General features: G+C 40.4%; 35 non-coding genes across 35 annotated transcripts; all 35 read left to right on the top strand.

The window, feature by feature from the left end:
- Positions 1-611: 611 nt before the first annotated feature.
- On the top strand, positions 612-723 carry trnal-caa (transfer RNA leucine (anticodon CAA)). The gene is made up of 2 exons: positions 612-649; positions 678-723. It is a non-coding gene; the product is annotated as a tRNA-Leu (tRNA).
- Positions 724-841: 118 nt separating this feature from the next.
- trnal-caa (transfer RNA leucine (anticodon CAA)) lies at positions 842-953 on the top strand. Its single transcript has 2 exons — positions 842-879; positions 908-953. It is a non-coding gene; the product is annotated as a tRNA-Leu (tRNA).
- A 118-nt stretch (positions 954-1,071) lies between these two features.
- On the top strand, positions 1,072-1,183 carry trnal-caa (transfer RNA leucine (anticodon CAA)). Its single transcript has 2 exons — positions 1,072-1,109; positions 1,138-1,183. It is a non-coding gene; the product is annotated as a tRNA-Leu (tRNA).
- Positions 1,184-1,301: 118 nt separating this feature from the next.
- Positions 1,302-1,413, top strand: trnal-caa (transfer RNA leucine (anticodon CAA)). The gene is made up of 2 exons: positions 1,302-1,339; positions 1,368-1,413. It is a non-coding gene; the product is annotated as a tRNA-Leu (tRNA).
- A 118-nt stretch (positions 1,414-1,531) lies between these two features.
- Positions 1,532-1,643, top strand: trnal-caa (transfer RNA leucine (anticodon CAA)). The gene is made up of 2 exons: positions 1,532-1,569; positions 1,598-1,643. It is a non-coding gene; the product is annotated as a tRNA-Leu (tRNA).
- A 118-nt stretch (positions 1,644-1,761) lies between these two features.
- Positions 1,762-1,873, top strand: trnal-caa (transfer RNA leucine (anticodon CAA)). Its single transcript has 2 exons — positions 1,762-1,799; positions 1,828-1,873. It is a non-coding gene; the product is annotated as a tRNA-Leu (tRNA).
- Positions 1,874-2,449: 576 nt separating this feature from the next.
- Positions 2,450-2,561, top strand: trnal-caa (transfer RNA leucine (anticodon CAA)). Its single transcript has 2 exons — positions 2,450-2,487; positions 2,516-2,561. It is a non-coding gene; the product is annotated as a tRNA-Leu (tRNA).
- Positions 2,562-2,688: 127 nt separating this feature from the next.
- trnal-caa (transfer RNA leucine (anticodon CAA)) lies at positions 2,689-2,800 on the top strand. Its single transcript has 2 exons — positions 2,689-2,726; positions 2,755-2,800. It is a non-coding gene; the product is annotated as a tRNA-Leu (tRNA).
- Positions 2,801-2,918: 118 nt separating this feature from the next.
- On the top strand, positions 2,919-3,030 carry trnal-caa (transfer RNA leucine (anticodon CAA)). Its single transcript has 2 exons — positions 2,919-2,956; positions 2,985-3,030. It is a non-coding gene; the product is annotated as a tRNA-Leu (tRNA).
- A 118-nt stretch (positions 3,031-3,148) lies between these two features.
- Positions 3,149-3,260, top strand: trnal-caa (transfer RNA leucine (anticodon CAA)). Its single transcript has 2 exons — positions 3,149-3,186; positions 3,215-3,260. It is a non-coding gene; the product is annotated as a tRNA-Leu (tRNA).
- A 348-nt stretch (positions 3,261-3,608) lies between these two features.
- On the top strand, positions 3,609-3,720 carry trnal-caa (transfer RNA leucine (anticodon CAA)). Its single transcript has 2 exons — positions 3,609-3,646; positions 3,675-3,720. It is a non-coding gene; the product is annotated as a tRNA-Leu (tRNA).
- Positions 3,721-3,838: 118 nt separating this feature from the next.
- Positions 3,839-3,950, top strand: trnal-caa (transfer RNA leucine (anticodon CAA)). The gene is made up of 2 exons: positions 3,839-3,876; positions 3,905-3,950. It is a non-coding gene; the product is annotated as a tRNA-Leu (tRNA).
- A 117-nt stretch (positions 3,951-4,067) lies between these two features.
- trnal-caa (transfer RNA leucine (anticodon CAA)) lies at positions 4,068-4,179 on the top strand. Its single transcript has 2 exons — positions 4,068-4,105; positions 4,134-4,179. It is a non-coding gene; the product is annotated as a tRNA-Leu (tRNA).
- Positions 4,180-4,297: 118 nt separating this feature from the next.
- On the top strand, positions 4,298-4,408 carry trnal-caa (transfer RNA leucine (anticodon CAA)). The gene is made up of 2 exons: positions 4,298-4,335; positions 4,363-4,408. It is a non-coding gene; the product is annotated as a tRNA-Leu (tRNA).
- A 578-nt stretch (positions 4,409-4,986) lies between these two features.
- trnal-caa (transfer RNA leucine (anticodon CAA)) lies at positions 4,987-5,098 on the top strand. Its single transcript has 2 exons — positions 4,987-5,024; positions 5,053-5,098. It is a non-coding gene; the product is annotated as a tRNA-Leu (tRNA).
- A 118-nt stretch (positions 5,099-5,216) lies between these two features.
- trnal-caa (transfer RNA leucine (anticodon CAA)) lies at positions 5,217-5,328 on the top strand. The gene is made up of 2 exons: positions 5,217-5,254; positions 5,283-5,328. It is a non-coding gene; the product is annotated as a tRNA-Leu (tRNA).
- Positions 5,329-6,365: 1,037 nt separating this feature from the next.
- On the top strand, positions 6,366-6,477 carry trnal-caa (transfer RNA leucine (anticodon CAA)). Its single transcript has 2 exons — positions 6,366-6,403; positions 6,432-6,477. It is a non-coding gene; the product is annotated as a tRNA-Leu (tRNA).
- A 118-nt stretch (positions 6,478-6,595) lies between these two features.
- On the top strand, positions 6,596-6,707 carry trnal-caa (transfer RNA leucine (anticodon CAA)). The gene is made up of 2 exons: positions 6,596-6,633; positions 6,662-6,707. It is a non-coding gene; the product is annotated as a tRNA-Leu (tRNA).
- A 118-nt stretch (positions 6,708-6,825) lies between these two features.
- Positions 6,826-6,937, top strand: trnal-caa (transfer RNA leucine (anticodon CAA)). Its single transcript has 2 exons — positions 6,826-6,863; positions 6,892-6,937. It is a non-coding gene; the product is annotated as a tRNA-Leu (tRNA).
- A 118-nt stretch (positions 6,938-7,055) lies between these two features.
- trnal-caa (transfer RNA leucine (anticodon CAA)) lies at positions 7,056-7,167 on the top strand. Its single transcript has 2 exons — positions 7,056-7,093; positions 7,122-7,167. It is a non-coding gene; the product is annotated as a tRNA-Leu (tRNA).
- Positions 7,168-7,285: 118 nt separating this feature from the next.
- trnal-caa (transfer RNA leucine (anticodon CAA)) lies at positions 7,286-7,397 on the top strand. The gene is made up of 2 exons: positions 7,286-7,323; positions 7,352-7,397. It is a non-coding gene; the product is annotated as a tRNA-Leu (tRNA).
- A 118-nt stretch (positions 7,398-7,515) lies between these two features.
- trnal-caa (transfer RNA leucine (anticodon CAA)) lies at positions 7,516-7,626 on the top strand. The gene is made up of 2 exons: positions 7,516-7,553; positions 7,581-7,626. It is a non-coding gene; the product is annotated as a tRNA-Leu (tRNA).
- Positions 7,627-7,974: 348 nt separating this feature from the next.
- trnal-caa (transfer RNA leucine (anticodon CAA)) lies at positions 7,975-8,086 on the top strand. Its single transcript has 2 exons — positions 7,975-8,012; positions 8,041-8,086. It is a non-coding gene; the product is annotated as a tRNA-Leu (tRNA).
- A 118-nt stretch (positions 8,087-8,204) lies between these two features.
- Positions 8,205-8,316, top strand: trnal-caa (transfer RNA leucine (anticodon CAA)). The gene is made up of 2 exons: positions 8,205-8,242; positions 8,271-8,316. It is a non-coding gene; the product is annotated as a tRNA-Leu (tRNA).
- Positions 8,317-8,434: 118 nt separating this feature from the next.
- trnal-caa (transfer RNA leucine (anticodon CAA)) lies at positions 8,435-8,546 on the top strand. The gene is made up of 2 exons: positions 8,435-8,472; positions 8,501-8,546. It is a non-coding gene; the product is annotated as a tRNA-Leu (tRNA).
- Positions 8,547-8,664: 118 nt separating this feature from the next.
- trnal-caa (transfer RNA leucine (anticodon CAA)) lies at positions 8,665-8,776 on the top strand. The gene is made up of 2 exons: positions 8,665-8,702; positions 8,731-8,776. It is a non-coding gene; the product is annotated as a tRNA-Leu (tRNA).
- Positions 8,777-9,353: 577 nt separating this feature from the next.
- Positions 9,354-9,465, top strand: trnal-caa (transfer RNA leucine (anticodon CAA)). The gene is made up of 2 exons: positions 9,354-9,391; positions 9,420-9,465. It is a non-coding gene; the product is annotated as a tRNA-Leu (tRNA).
- Positions 9,466-9,583: 118 nt separating this feature from the next.
- On the top strand, positions 9,584-9,695 carry trnal-caa (transfer RNA leucine (anticodon CAA)). Its single transcript has 2 exons — positions 9,584-9,621; positions 9,650-9,695. It is a non-coding gene; the product is annotated as a tRNA-Leu (tRNA).
- Positions 9,696-9,813: 118 nt separating this feature from the next.
- On the top strand, positions 9,814-9,925 carry trnal-caa (transfer RNA leucine (anticodon CAA)). Its single transcript has 2 exons — positions 9,814-9,851; positions 9,880-9,925. It is a non-coding gene; the product is annotated as a tRNA-Leu (tRNA).
- Positions 9,926-10,043: 118 nt separating this feature from the next.
- trnal-caa (transfer RNA leucine (anticodon CAA)) lies at positions 10,044-10,155 on the top strand. Its single transcript has 2 exons — positions 10,044-10,081; positions 10,110-10,155. It is a non-coding gene; the product is annotated as a tRNA-Leu (tRNA).
- Positions 10,156-10,503: 348 nt separating this feature from the next.
- trnal-caa (transfer RNA leucine (anticodon CAA)) lies at positions 10,504-10,614 on the top strand. The gene is made up of 2 exons: positions 10,504-10,541; positions 10,569-10,614. It is a non-coding gene; the product is annotated as a tRNA-Leu (tRNA).
- Positions 10,615-10,962: 348 nt separating this feature from the next.
- On the top strand, positions 10,963-11,074 carry trnal-caa (transfer RNA leucine (anticodon CAA)). Its single transcript has 2 exons — positions 10,963-11,000; positions 11,029-11,074. It is a non-coding gene; the product is annotated as a tRNA-Leu (tRNA).
- Positions 11,075-11,651: 577 nt separating this feature from the next.
- On the top strand, positions 11,652-11,763 carry trnal-caa (transfer RNA leucine (anticodon CAA)). Its single transcript has 2 exons — positions 11,652-11,689; positions 11,718-11,763. It is a non-coding gene; the product is annotated as a tRNA-Leu (tRNA).
- Positions 11,764-12,570: 807 nt separating this feature from the next.
- Positions 12,571-12,682, top strand: trnal-caa (transfer RNA leucine (anticodon CAA)). The gene is made up of 2 exons: positions 12,571-12,608; positions 12,637-12,682. It is a non-coding gene; the product is annotated as a tRNA-Leu (tRNA).
- A 578-nt stretch (positions 12,683-13,260) lies between these two features.
- On the top strand, positions 13,261-13,372 carry trnal-caa (transfer RNA leucine (anticodon CAA)). The gene is made up of 2 exons: positions 13,261-13,298; positions 13,327-13,372. It is a non-coding gene; the product is annotated as a tRNA-Leu (tRNA).
- Positions 13,373-13,917: the final 545 nt, after the last annotated feature.

Below are 13,917 nucleotides of genomic sequence, written 5' to 3'. Positions count from 1 at the left end.
ATGGAGGCGTGGGTTCAAATCCCACTTCTGACATGTAGCTTTTGTAATGAAAACTTGAAATAATGTGATGGTAATATATCTTATATTATCTTTTGAGTTTTTACCATCATGGACAATCAAAAGACTGAGAATCAGAAAAGCAGCCGTGACTGTCAGAATGGCCGAGTTGTCTAAGGCGCCAGACTCAAGGTTCTTCAACCTTCTCAAATGTTGAGGATTCTGGTCTCCGAATGGAGGCGTGGGTTCAAATCCCACTTCTGACAAGTAGCTTTTATAATGAAAACTTGAAATAATGTGACGGTAATATATCTTATATTATCTTTTGAGTTTTTACCATCATGGACAATCAAAAGACTGAGCATCAGAAAAGCAGCCGTGACTGTCAGAATGGCCGAGTTGTCTAAGGCGCCAGACTCAAGGTTCTTCAACCTTCTCAAATGTTGAGGATTCTGGTCTCCGAATGGAGGCGTGGGTTCAAATCCCACTTCTGACAAGTAGCTTTTATAATGAAAACTTGAAATAATGTGATGGTAATATATCTTATATTATCTTTTGAGTTTTTACCATCATGGACAATCAAAAGACTGAGCATCAGAAAACCAGCTGTGGCTGTTAGAATGGCCGAGTGGTCTAAGGCGCCAGACTCAAGGTTCTTCAACCTTCTCAAATGTTGAGGATTCTGGTCTCCGAATGGAGGCGTGGGTTCAAATCCCACTTCTGACAAGTAGCTTTTGTAATGAAAACTTGAAATAATGTGATGGTAATATATCTTATATTATCTTTTGAGTTTTTACCATCATGGACAATCAAAAGACTGAGAATCAGAAAACCAGTTGTGGCTGTCAGAATGGCCGAGTGGTCTAAGGCGCCAGACTCAAGATGCTTCAACCTTCTCAAGTGTTGAGGATTCTGGTCTCCGAATGGAGGCGTGGGTTCAAATCCCACTTCTGACAAGTAGCTTTTATAATGAAAACTTGAAATAATGTGATGGTAATATATCTTATATTGTCTTTTGAGTTTTTACCATCATGGACAATAAAAAGACTGAGCATCAGTAAAGCAGTTGTGACAGTCAGAATGGCCGAGTGGTCTAAGGCGCCAGACTCAAGGCGCTTCAACCTTCTCAAATGTTGAGGATTCTGGTCTCCGAATGGAGGCGTGGGTTCAAATCCCACTTCTGACAAGTAGCTTTTATAATGAAAACTTGAAATAATGTGATGGTAATATATATTATATTATCTTTTGAGTTTTTACCAACATGGACAATCAAAAGACTGAGCATCAGAAAACCAGCTGTGGCTGTCAGAATGGCCGAGTGGTCTAAGGCGCCAGACTCAAGGTGCTTCAACCTTCTCAAATGTTGAGGATTCTGGTCTCCGAATGGAGGCGTGGGTTCAAATCCCACTTCTGACAAGTAGCTTTTGTAATGAAAACTTGAAATAATGTGATGTTAATATATCTTATATTATCGTTTGAGTTTTTACCATCATGAACAATCAAAAGACTGAGCATCAGAAAAGCAGCTGTGACTGTCAGAATGGCCGAGTGGTCTAAGGCGCCAGACTCAAGGTGCTTCAACCTTCTCAAATGTTGAGGATTCTGGTCTCCGAATGGAGGCGTGGGTTCAAATCCCACTTCTGACAAGTAGCTTTTGTAATGAAAACTTGAAATAATGTGATGGTAATATATCTTATATTGTCTTTTGAGTTTTTACCATCATGGACAATCAAAAGACTGAGCATCAGAAAAGCAGTTGTGACAGTCAGAATGGCCGAGTGGTCAAAGGCGCCAGACTCAAGGTGCTTCAACCTTTTCAAATGTTGAGGATTCTGGTCTCCGAATGGAGGCGTGGGTTCAAATCCCACTTCTGACAACTAGCTTTTAAAATGAACACTTGAATTAACGTGAAGGTAATGAATCTTATATTCCTTTTTTAGTTTTTACCATCACGAATAATGAAAAGACTGAGCATCAGAACGCTAGTTGTGGCTGTCAGAATGGCCGAGTGGTCTAAGGCGCCAGACTCAAGGTGCTTCAACCTTCTCAAATGTTGAGGATTCTGGTCTCCGAATGGAGGCGTGGGTTCATATCCCACTTCTGACAACTAGCTTTTATAATGAAAACTTGAATTAATGTGAAGGTAATATATCTTATATTATCTTTTGAGTTTTTACCATCATGGACAATGAAAAGACTGAGCATCAGAAAGCTAGTTGTGAGTGTCAGAATGGCCGAGTAGTCTAAGGCGCCAGACTCAAGGTGCTTCAACCTTCTCAAATGTAGAGGATTCTGGTCTCCGAATGGAGGCGTGGGTTCAAATACCACTTCTGACAAGTAGCTTTTATAATGAAAACTTGAAATAATGTGATGGTAATATATCATATTATCTTTTGAGTTTTTACCATCATGGACAATCAAAAGACTGAGCATCAGAAAACCAGTTTTTACTGTCAGAATGGCCGAGTGGTCTAAGGCGCCAGACTCAAGGTGCTTCAACCTTCTCAAATGTTGAGGATTCTGGTCTCCGAATGGAGGCGTGGGTTCAAATCCCACTTCTGACAAGTAGATTTTATAATGAAAATAATGAATACTTGAAATAATGTGACGGTAATATATCTTATATTATCTTTTGAGTTTTTACCATCATGGACAATCAAAAGACTGAGCATCAGAAAAGCAGTTGTGACAGTCAGAATGGCCGAGTGGTCTAAGGCGCCAGACTCAAGGTGCTTCAACCTTCCCAAATGTTGAGGATTCTGGTCTCCGAATGGAGGCGTGGGTTCAAATCCCACTTCTGACAAGTAGCTTTTGTAATGAAAACTTGAAATAATGTGATGGTAATATATCTTATATTATCTTTTGAGTTTTTACCATCATGGACAATCAAAAGACTGAGCATCAGAAAAGCAGTTCTGACAGTTAGAATGGCCGAGTGGTCTAAGGCGCCAGACTCAAGGCGCTTCAACCTTCTCAAATGTTGAGGATTCTGGTCTCCGAATGGAGGCGTGGGTTCAAATCCCACTTCTGACAAGTAGCTTTTATAATGAAAACTTGAAATAATGTGACCGTAATATATCTTATATTATCTTTTGAGTTTTTACCATCATGGACAATCAAAAGACTGAGCATCAGAAAAGCAGTTGTGACAGTCAGAATGGCCGAGTGGTCTAAGGCGCCAGACTCAAGGTGCTTTAACCTTCCCAAATGTTGAGGATTCTGGTCTCCGAATGGAGGCGTGGGTTCAAATCCCACTTCTGACAAGTAGCTTTTGTAATGAAAACTTGAAATAATGTGATGGTAATATATCTTATATTATCTTTTGAGTTATTACCATCATGGACAATCAAAAGACTGAGCATCAGAAAAGCAGTTGTGACAGTCAGAATGGCCGAGTGGTCTAAGGCGCCAGACTCAAGGTGCTTCAACCTTCCCAAATGTTGAGGATTCTGGTCTCCGAATGGAGGCGTGGTTTCAAATCCCACTTCTGACATGTAGCTTTTATAATGAAAACTTGAAATAATGTGACGGTAATATATCTTATATTATCTTTTGAGTTTTTACCATCATGGACAATCAAAAGACTGAGCATCAGAAAACCAGTCGTGGCTGTCAGAATGGCCGAGTGGTCTAAGGCGCCAGACTCAAGGTGCTTCAACCTTCTCAAATGTTGAGGATTCTGGTCTCCGAATGGAGGCGTGGGTTCAAATCCCACTTCTGACAAGTAGCTTTTATAATGAAAACTTGAAATAATGTGATGGTAATATATCTTATATTATCTTTTGAGTTTTTACCATCATGGACAATCAAAAGACTGAGCATCAGAAAATCAGTTGTGACAGTCAGAATGGCCGAGTGGTCTAAGGCGCCAGACTCAAGGTCTTTCAACCTTCTCAAATGATGAGGATTCTGGTCTCCGAATGGAGGCGTGGGTTCAAATCCCACTTCTGACAAGTAGCTTTTGTAATGAAAACTTGAAAAATGTGATGGTAATATATCTTATATTATCTTTTGAGTTTTTACCATCATGGACAATGAAAAGACTGAGCATAAGAAAACCAGTTGTGGCTGTCAGAATGGCCGAGTGGTCTAAGGCGCCAGACTCAAGGTGCTTCAACCTTCTCAAATGTTGAGGATTCTGGTCTCCGAATGGAGGCGTGGGTTCAAATCCCACTTCTGACAACTAGCTTTTATAATGAAAACTTGAATTAATGTGAAGGTAAGATATCTTATATTATCTTTTGAAATTTTACCATCATGGACAATGAAAAGACTGAGCATCAGAAAGCTAGTACTGAGTGTCAGAATGGCCGAGTGGTCTAAGGCGCCAGACTCAAGGTCTTTCAACCTTTCAAATGTTGAGGATTCTGGTCTCTGAATGGAGGCGTGGGTTCAAATCCCACTTCTGACATGTAGCTTTTGTAATGAAAACTTGAAATAATGTGATGGTAATATATCTTATATTATCTTTTGAGTTTTTACCATCATGGACAATCAAAAGACTGAGCATCAGAAAAGCAGCCGTGACTGTCAGAATGGCCGAGTTGTCTAAGGCGCCAGACTCAAGGTTCTTCAACCTTCTCAAATGTTGAGGATTCTGGTCTCCGAATGGAGGCGTGGGTTCAAATCCCCCTTCTGACAACTAGCTTTTAAAATGAACACTTGAATTAACGTGAAGGTAATGAATCTTATATTGCCATTTGAGTTTTTACCATCAGGTATAATGAAAAGACTGAGCTTCAGAAAAGCAGCTGTGACTGTCAGAATGGCCGAGTGGTCTAAGGCGCCAGACTCAAGGTGCTTCAACCTTCTCAAATGTTGAGGATTCTGCTCTCCGAATGGAGGCGTGGGTTCAAATCCCACTTCTGACAAGTAGCTTTTGTAATGAAAACTTGAAATAATGTGATGGTAATATATCTTATATTATCTTTTGAGTTTTTACCATCATGGACAATCAAAAGACTGAGCATCAGAAAAGCAGCTGTGTCTGTCAGAATGGCCGAGTGGTCTAAGGCGCCAGACTCAAGGTGCTTCAACCTTCTCAAATGTTGAGGATTCTGGTTTCCGAATGGAGGCGTGGGTTCAAATCCCACTTCTGACATGTAGCTTTTGTAATGAACACTTGAATTAACGTGAAGGTAATGAATCTTATATTGCCATTTGAATTTTTACCATCATGTATAATAAAAAGACTGAGCTTCAGAAAAGCAGCTGTGACTGTCAGAATGGCCGAGTGGTCTAAGGCGCCAGACTCAAGCTGCTTCAACCTTCTCAAATGTTGAGGATTCTGGTCTCCGAATGGAGGCGTGGGTTCAAATCCCACTTCTGACAAGTAGCTTTTGTAATGAAAACTTGAAATAATGTGATGGTAATATATCTTATATTATCTTTTGAGTTTTTACCATCATGGACAATCAAAAGACTGAGCATCAGAAAAGCAGCTGTGTCTGTCAGAATGGCCGAGTGGTCTAAGGCGCCAGACTCAAGGTTCTTCAACCTTCTCAAATGTTGAGGATTCTGGTCTCCGAATGAAGGCGTCGGTTCAAATCCCACTTCTGACAACTAGCTTTTAAAATGAACACTTGAATTAACGTGAAGGTAATGAATCTTATATTCCTTTTTGAGTTTTTACCATCATGAATAATGAAAAGACTGAGCATCAGAACGCTAGTTGTGGCTGTCAGAATGGCCGAGTGGTCTAAGGCGCCAGACTCAAGGTCTTTCAACCTTTCAAATGTTGAGGATTCAGGTCTCCGAATGGAGGCGCGGGTTCAAATCCCACTTCTGACATGTAGCTTTTGTAATGAAAACTTGAAATAATGTGATGGTAATATATCTTATATTATCTTTTGAGTTTTTACCATCATGGACAATCAAAAGACTGAGCATCAGAAAAGCAGCCGTGACTGTCAGAATGGCCGAGTTGTCTAAGGCGCCAGACTCAAGGTTCTTCAACCTTCTCAAATGTTGAGGATTCTGGTCTCCGAATGGAGGCGTGGGTTCAAATCCCACTTCTGACAAGTAGCTTTTATAATGAAAACTTGAAATAATGTGACGGTAATATATCTTATATTATCTTTTGAGTTTTTACCATCATGGACAATCAAAAGACTGAGCATCAGAAAAGCAGCCGTGACTGTCAGAATGGCCGAGTTGTCTAAGGCGCCAGACTCAAGGTTCTTCAACCTTCTCAAATGTTGAGGATTCTGGTCTCCGAATGGAGGCGTGGGTTCAAATCCCACTTCTGACAAGTAGCTTTTATAATGAAAACTTGAAATAATGTGATGGTAATATATCTTATATTATCTTTTGAGTTTTTACCATCATGGACAATCAAAAGACTGAGCATCAGAAAACCAGCTGTGGCTGTCAGAATGGCCGAGTGGTCTAAGGCGCCAGACTCAAGGTGCTTCAACCTTCTCAAATGTTGAGGATTCTGGTCTCCAAATGGAGGCGTGGGTTCAAATCCCACTTCTGACAAGTAGCTTTTGTAATGAAAACTTGAAATAATGTGATGGTAATATATCTTATATTATCTTTTGAGTTTTTACCATCATGGACAATCAAAAGACTGAGAATCAGAAAACCAGTTGTGGCTGTCAGAATGGCCGAGTGGTCTAAGGCGCCAGACTCAAGGTGCTTCAACCTTCTCAAGTGTTGAGGATTCTGGTCTCCGAATGGAGGCGTGGGTTCAAATCCCACTTCTGACAAGTAGCTTTTATAATGAAAACTTGAAATAATGTGATGGTAATATATCTTATATTGTCTTTTGAGTTTTTACCATCATGGACAATCAAAAGACTGAGCATCAGAAAAGCAGTTGTGACAGTCAGAATGGCCGAGTGGTCTAAGGCGCCAGACTCAAGGCGCTTCAACCTTCTCAAATGTTGAGGATTCTGGTCTCCCAATGGAGGCGTGGGTTCAAATCCCACTTTTGACAAGTAGCTTTTATAATGAAAACTTGAAATAATGTGACGGTAATATATCTTATATTATCTTTTGAGTTTTTACCATCATGGACAATAGAAAGACTGAGCATCAGAAAAGCAGTTGTGACAGTCAGAATGGCCGAGTGGTCTAAGGCGCCAGACTCAAGGTGCTTCAACCTTCCCAAATGTTGAGGATTCTGGTCTCCGAATGGAGGCGTGGGTTCAAATCCCACTTCTGACAAGTAGCTTTTGTAATGAAAACTTGAAATAATGTGATGGTAATATATCTTATATTATCTTTTGAGTTTTTACCATCATGGACAATGAAAAGACTGAGCATAAGAAAACCAGTTGTGGCTGTCAGAATGGCCGAGTGGTCTAAGGCGCCAGACTCAAGGTGCTTCAACCTTCTCAAATGTTGAGGATTCTGGTCTCCGAATGGAGGCGTGGGTTCAAATCCCACTTCTGACAACTAGCTTTTATAATGAAAACTTGAATTAATGTGAAGGTAACATATCTTATATTATCTTTTGAAATTTTACCATCATGGACAATGAAAAGACTGAGCATCAGAAAGCTAGTTCTGAGTGTCAGAATGGCCGAGTGGTCTAAGGCGCCAGACTCAAGGTCTTTCAACCTTTCAAATGTTGAGGATTCTGGTCTCTGAATGGAGGCGTGGGTTCAAATCCCACTTCTGACATGTAGCTTTTGTAATGAAAACTTGAAATAATGTGATGGTAATATATCTTATATTATCTTTTGAGTTTTTACCATCATGGACAATCAAAAGACTGAGCATCAGAAAAGCAGCCGTGACTGTCAGAATGGCCGAGTTGTCTAAGGCGCCAGACTCAAGGTTCTTCAACCTTCTCAAATGTTGAGGATTCTGGTCTCCGAATGGAGGCGTGGGTTCAAATCCCCCTTCTGACAACTAGCTTTTAAAATGAACACTTGAATTAACGTGAAGGTAATGAATCTTATATTGCCATTTGAGTTTTTACCATCATGTATAATGAAAAGACTGAGCTTCAGAAAAGCAGCTGTGACTGTCAGAATGGCCGAGTGGTCTAAGGCGCCAGACTCAAGGTGCTTCAACCTTCTCAAATGTTGAGGATTCTGGTCTCCGAATGGAGGCGTGGGTTCAAATCCCACTTCTGACAAGTAGCTTTTGTAATGAAAACTTGAAATAATGTGATGGTAATGTATCTTATATTATCTTTTGAGTTTTTACCATCATGGACAATCAAAAGACTGAGCATCAGAAAAGCAGCTGTGTCTGTCAGAATGGCCGAGTGGTCTAAGGCGCCAGACTCAAGGTTCTTCAACCTTCTCAAATGTTGAGGATTCTGGTCTCCGAATGGAGGCGTGGGTTCAAATCCCACTTCTGACAACTAGCTTTTAAAATGAACACTTGAATTAACGTGAAGGTAATGATTCTTATATTGCCATTTGAATTTTTACCATCATGTATAATGAAAAGACTGAGCTTCAGAAAAGCAGCTGTGACTGTCAGAATGGCCGAGTGGTCTAAGGCGCCAGACTCAAGCTGCTTCAACCTTCTCAAATGTTGAGGATTCTGGTCTCCGAATGGAGGCGTGGGTTCAAATCCCACTTCTGACAAGTAGCTTTTGTAATGAAAACTTGAAATAATGTGATGGTAATATATCTTATATTATCTTTTGAGTTTTTACCATCATGGACAATCAAAAGACTGAGCATCAGAAAAGCAGCTGTGTCTGTCAGAATGGCCGAGTGGTCTAAGGCGCCAGACTCAAGGTTCTTCAACCTTCTCAAATGTTAAGGATTCTGGTCTCCGAATGAAGGCGTGGGTTCAAATCCCACTTCTGACAACTAGCTTTTAAAATGAACACTTGAATTAACGTGAAGGTAATGAATCTTATATTCCTTTTTGAGTTTTTACCATCATGAATAATGAAAAGACTGAGCATCAGAACGCTAGTTGTGGCAGTCAGAATGGCCGAGTGGTCTAAGGCGCCAGACTCAAGGTCTTTCAACCTTTCAAATGTTGAGGATTCAGGTCTCCGAATGGAGGCGTGGGTTCAAATCCCACTTCTGACATGTAGCTTTTGTAATGAAAACTTGAAATAATGTGATGGTAATATATCTTATATTATCTTTTGAGTTTTTACCATCATGGACAATCAAAAGACTGAGCATCAGAAAAGCAGCCGTGACTGTCAGAATGGCCGAGTTGTCTAAGGCGCCAGACTCAAGGTTCTTCAACCTTCTCAAATGTTGAGGATTCTGGTCTCCGAATGGAGGCGTGGGTTCAAATCCCACTTCTGACAAGTAGCTTTTATAATGAAAACTTGAAATAATGTGATGGTAATATATCTTATATTATCTTTTGAGTTTTTACCATCATGGACAATCAAAAGACTGAGCATCAGAAAACCAGCTGTGGCTGTCAGAATGGCCGAGTGGTCTAAGGCGCCAGACTCAAGGTGCTTCAACCTTCTCAAATGTTGAGGATTCTGGTCTCCGAATGGAGGCGTGGGTTCAAATCCCACTTCTGACAAGTAGCTTTTGTAATGAAAACTTGAAATAATGTGATGGTAATATATCTTATATTATCTTTTGAGTTTTTACCATCATGGACAATCAAAAGACTGAGAATCAGAAAACCAGTTGTGGCTGTCAGAATGGCCGAGTGGTCTAAGGCGCCAGACTCAAGGTGCTTCAACCTTCTCAAGTGTTGAGGATTCTGGTCTCCGAATGGAGGCGTGGGTTCAAATCCCACTTCTGACAAGTAGCTTTTATAATGAAAACTTGAAATAATGTGATGGTAATATATCTTATATTGTCTTTTGAGTTTTTACCATCATGGACAATCAAAAGACTGAGCATCAGAAAAGCAGTTGTGACAGTCAGAATGGCCGAGTGGTCTAAGGCGCCAGACTCAAGGCGCTTCAACCTTCTCAAATGTTGAGGATTCTGGTCTCCGAATGGAGGCGTGGGTTCAAATCCCACTTCTGACAAGTAGCTTTTATAATGAAAACTTGAAATAATGTGACGGTAATATATCTTATATTATCTTTTGAGTTTTTACCATCATGGACAATCAAAAGACTGAGCATCAGAAAAGCAGTTGTGACAGTCAGAATGGCCGAGTGGTCTAAGGCGCCAGACTCAAGGTGCTTCAACCTTCCCAAATGTTGAGGATTCTGGTCTCCGAATGGAGGCGTGGGTTCAAATCCCACTTCTGACAAGTAGCTTTTGTAATGAAAACTTGAAATAATGTGATGGTAATATATCTTATATTATCTTTTGAGTTTTTACCATCATGGACAATGAAAAGACTGAGCATAAGAAAACCAGTTGTGGCTGTCAGAATGGCCGAGTGGTCTAAGGCGCCAGACTCAAGGTGCTTCAACCTTCTCAAATGTTGAGGATTCTGTTCTCCGAATGGAGGCGTGGGTTCAAATCCCACTTCTGACAACTAGCTTTTATAATGAAAACATGAATTAATGTGAAGGTAACATATCTTATATTATCTTTTGAAATTTTACCATCATGGACAATGAAAAGACTGAGCATCAGAAAGCTAGTTCTGAGTGTCAGAATGGCCGAGTGGTCTAAGGCGCCAGACTCAAGGTCTTTCAACCTTTCAAATGTTGAGGATTCTGGTCTCTGAATGGAGGCGTGGGTTCAAATCCCACTTCTGACATGTAGCTTTTGTAATGAAAACTTGAAATAATGTGATGTTAATATATCTTATATTATCGTTTGAGTTTTTACCATCATGGACAATCAAAAGACTGAGCATCAGAAAAGCAGCCGTGACTGTCAGAATGGCCGAGTTGTCTAAGGCGCCAGACTCAAGGTTCTTCAACCTTCTCAAATGTTGAGGATTCTGGTCTCCGAATGGAGGCGTGGGTTCAAATCCCGCTTCTGACAAGTAGCTTTTATAATGAAAACTTGAAATAATGTGACGGTAATATATCTTATATTATCTTTTGAGTTTTTACGATCATGGACAATCAAAAGACTGAGCATCAGAAAACCAGTTGTGGCTGTCAGAATGGCCGAGTGGTCTAAGGCGCCAGACTCAAGGTGCTTCAACCTTCTCAAATGTTGAGGATTCTGGTCTCCGAATGAAGGCGTGGGTTCAAATCCCACTTCTGACAACTAGCTTTTAAAATGAACACTTGAATTAACGTGAAGGTAATGAATCTTATATTCCTTTTTGAGATTTTACCATCATGAATAATGAAAAGACTGAGCATCAGAACGCTAGTTGTGGCTGTCAGAATGGCCGAGTGGTCTAAGGCGCCAGACTCAAGGTCTTTCAACCTTTCAAATGCTGAGGATTCAGGTCTCCGAATGGAGGCGTGGGTTCAAATCCCACTTCTGACATGTAGCTTTTGTAATGAAAACTTGAAATAATGTGATGGTAATATATCTTATATTATCTTTTGAGTTTTTACCATCATGGACAATCAAAAGACTGAGCATCAGAAAAGCAGCCGTGACTGTCAGAATGGCCGAGTTGTCTAAGGCGCTAGACTCAAGGTTCTTCAACCTTCTCAAATGTTGAGGATTCTGGTCTCCGAATGGAGGCGTGGGTTCAAATCCCACTTCTGACAAGTAGCTTTTATAATGAAAACTTGAAATAATGTGACGGTAATATATCTTATATTATCTTTTGAGTTTTTACCATCATGAATAATGAAAAGACTGAGCATCAGAACGCTAGCTGTGGCTGTCAGAATGGCCGAGTGGTCTAAGGCGCCAGACTCAAGATGCTTCAACCTTCTCAAATGTTGAGGATTCTGGTCTCCGAATGGAGGCGTGGGTTCAAATCCCACTTCTGACAACTAGCTTTTATAATGAAAACTTGAATTAATGTGAAGGTAATATATCTTATATTATCTTTTGAGTTTTTACCATCATGGACAATGAAAAGACTGAGCATCAGAAAGCTAGTTGTGAGTGTCAGAATGGCCGAGTAGTCTAAGGCGCCAAACTCAAGGTGCTTCAACCTTCTCAAATGTAGAGGATTCTGGTCTCCGAATGGAGGCGTGGGTTCAAATACCACTTCTGACAAGTAGCTTTTATAATGAAAACTTGAAATAATGTGATGGTAATATATCTTATATTATCTTTTGAGTTTTTACCATCATGAATAATGAAAAGACTGAGCATCAGAACACTAGTTGTGGCTGTCAGAATGGCCGAGTGGTCTAAGGCGCCAGACTCAAGGTCTTTCAAACTTTCAAATGTTGAGGATTCAGGTCTCCGAATGGAGGCGTGGGTTCAAATCCCACTTCTGACAAGTAGCTTTTATAATGAAAACTTGAAATAATGTGACAGTAATATATCTTATATTATCTTTTGAGTTTTTATCATCATGGACAATCAAAAGACTGAGCATCAGAAAACCAGTTGTGGCTAACAGAATGGCCGAGTGGTCTAAGGCGCCAGACTCAAGGTGCTTCAACCTTCTCAAATGTAGAGGATTCTGGTGTCCGAATAGAGGCGTGGGTTCAAATCCCACTTCTGACAACTAGCTTTTAAAATGAACACTTGAATTAACGTGAAGGTAATGAATCTTATATTGCCGTTTGAGTTTTTACCATCATGTATAATGAAAAGACTGAGCTTCAGAAAAGCAGCTGTGACTGTCAGAATGGCCGAGTGGTCAAAGGCGCCAGACTCAAGGTGCTTCAACCTTCTCAAATGTAGAGGATTCTGGTCTCCGAATGGAGGCGTGGGTTCAAATCCCACTTCTGACAAGTAGCTTTTGTAATGAAAACTTGAAAAAATGTGATGGTAATATATCTTATATTATCTTTTGAGTTTTTACCATCATGGACAATCAAAAGACTGAGCATCAGAAAAGCAGCTGTGTCTGTCAGAATGGCCGAGTGGTCTAAGGCGCCAGACTCAAGGTGCTTCAACCTTCTCAAATGTTGAGGATTCTGGTCTCCGAATGGAGGCATGGGTTCAAATCCCACTTCTGACAAGTAGCTTTTGTAATGAAAACTTGAAAAAATGTGATGTTAATATATCTTATATTATCGTTTGAGTTTTTACCATCATGGACAATCAAAAGACTGAGCATCAGAAAAGCAGCTGTGACTGTCAGAATGGCCGAGTGGTCTAAGGCGCCAGACTCAAGGTGCTTCAACCTTCTCAAATGTTGAGGATTCTGGTCTCCGAATGGAGGCGTGGGTACAAATCCCACTTCTGACATGTAGCTTTTATAATGAAAACTTGAAATAATGTGACGGTAATATATCTTATATTATCTTTTGAGTTTTTACCATCATGGACAATCAAAAGACTGAGCATCAGAAAACCAGTTGTGGCTGTCAGAATGGCCGAGTGGTCTAAGGCGCCAGACTCAAGGTGCTTCAACCTTCTCAAATGTTGAGGATTCTGGTCTCCGAATGAAGGCGTGGGTTCAAATCCCACTTCTGACAACTAGCTTTTAAAATGAACACTTGAATTAACGTGAAGGTAATGAATCTTATATTCATGTTTGAGTTTTTACCATCATGAATAATGAAAAGACTGAGCATCAGCACGCTAGTTGTGGCTGTCAGAATGGCCGAGTGGTCTAAGGCGCCAGACTCAAGGTCTTTCAACCTTTCAAATGTTGAGGATTCAGGTCTCCGAATGGAGGCGTGGGTTCAAATCCCACTTCTGACATGTAGCTTTTGTAATGAAAACTTGAAATAATGTGATGGTAATATATCTTATATTATCTTTTGAGTTTTTACCATCATGGACAATCAAAAGACTGAGCATCAGAAAAGCAGCCGTGACTGTCAGAATGGCCGAGTTGTCTAAGGCACCAGACTCAAGGTTCTTCAACCTTCTCAAATGTTGAGGATTCTGGTCTCCGAATGGAGGCGTGGGTTCAAATCCCACTTCTGACAACTAGCTTTTAAAATGAACACTTGAATTAACGTGAAGGTAATGAATCTTATATTCCTTTTTGAGATTTTACCATCATGAATAATGA

The sequence above is a fragment of the Pseudorasbora parva genome, chromosome 15, assembly GCF_024679245.1.
Source record: "Pseudorasbora parva isolate DD20220531a chromosome 15, ASM2467924v1, whole genome shotgun sequence".
NCBI lineage: Eukaryota > Metazoa > Chordata > Actinopteri > Cypriniformes > Gobionidae > Pseudorasbora > Pseudorasbora parva.
This window is presented reverse-complemented; position numbering and strand designations above follow the sequence as displayed.